The following is a 1,329-nucleotide window of genomic DNA, read 5'->3' on the forward strand; positions in this document are numbered from 1 at the left end:
CATTTCACCATTTTAATACTTCAGATTTAAGAGCACGATGCGGGAACAGTGACCTGACAGGGCAAACAAATAATCCTGCTGGGTATAATTCTCGAACAAACCATCGTATAGCTCTTTTGGCTTCCATTTCGTAAACTAACTCCCACCCTAACTTTCCCCACACCACAAGCGGGGGCTCTCGCGGCCTAGAAGTTAAGGTGTTCGCCTCTCACTCAAAGGTCCTGCGTTCGAATCCGGGTAGCGACGAAAAAATGTTCTTCTCTAAAAAAAAAGTCTCCTTTCACCTCCTTTCCTGCTCACTAGTAATGTTCTGTCTTCCGCTTTAGTCTCCACTTTCTGCCCCCACCCCCTCAACTTCTTTGCCTCCTCCTTTGGGCTTTTAACTCTTTCTGCAGTCTTTCTGCCACTACTCATTCGCTCCTTCTTACTGTTGTATTTTAGCCACACCCCTGATCTTCTGATAGGAAAGATTCTCACCTAGCCTTCTCGGACCATGGCAAAAAATCTCGGAGGTCCCTTGTGTAAGTTGTGCACGTTAAAGATCATTTGGTGGTCTAAAATCGACAAGAGTAGGCTTCGGCCGCCACCTGGGTAAAATTCCTCCCAACAGAAAATGTTTAATTTATCCCGCGCGCTCATATGGCCTTATGAAGTTGCGAGCGCTGTAAAACACTTACCAACAACCCCCCCCCAACAAAAAACAAAAACAAAAACAACACCATAAGCACAATACCAATACACTGACCTAGACACAGAAACACACGTACATGCAAAAACACACACATACACATACATAGTATATATACACACACAATGTACAAACACAGAAAAAAATACACAAACTAACATTAAAACAAAAACACCCACTAACACATACTACACACACAGACACACTATCACACACATTAACACTATTCTAAACCCATTAATTACGTGCATTTTAAGAATCTCACTGGCAAAATTGAGGGCAAGCGAGTCAGGGGTAGGCCCAGAACAACATACCTAGGGAACTTAGAACAAGTGGGTAACAGGGAAAGATCAGGGAAACGTAGCTTATTTTTAGAGCATCCGAGCAAAGGAATGGATGGAGAACCATGATCGCCGATGTCTGTCACAGATCTGGCCCTGGATGATGATGATGATGATGATGGTGATGATGATGATGATGATGATGATGATGATGATGATGATGATGATGATGATACGTAACTTATAGTGAACAAGTTGTTGCTGTGGCGTCATCACTCATTAATTTTTTCTAAAATACTATGTTACTGATGAAGCCTTATTGGCGAAACGTTGAACTGTGAAAAAAATATATTTTCTGGA

This window comes from Aplysia californica, unplaced genomic scaffold (genome assembly GCF_000002075.1).
Source record: "Aplysia californica isolate F4 #8 unplaced genomic scaffold, AplCal3.0 scaffold01181, whole genome shotgun sequence".
In the NCBI taxonomy this organism is placed as follows: domain Eukaryota; kingdom Metazoa; phylum Mollusca; class Gastropoda; order Aplysiida; family Aplysiidae; genus Aplysia; species Aplysia californica.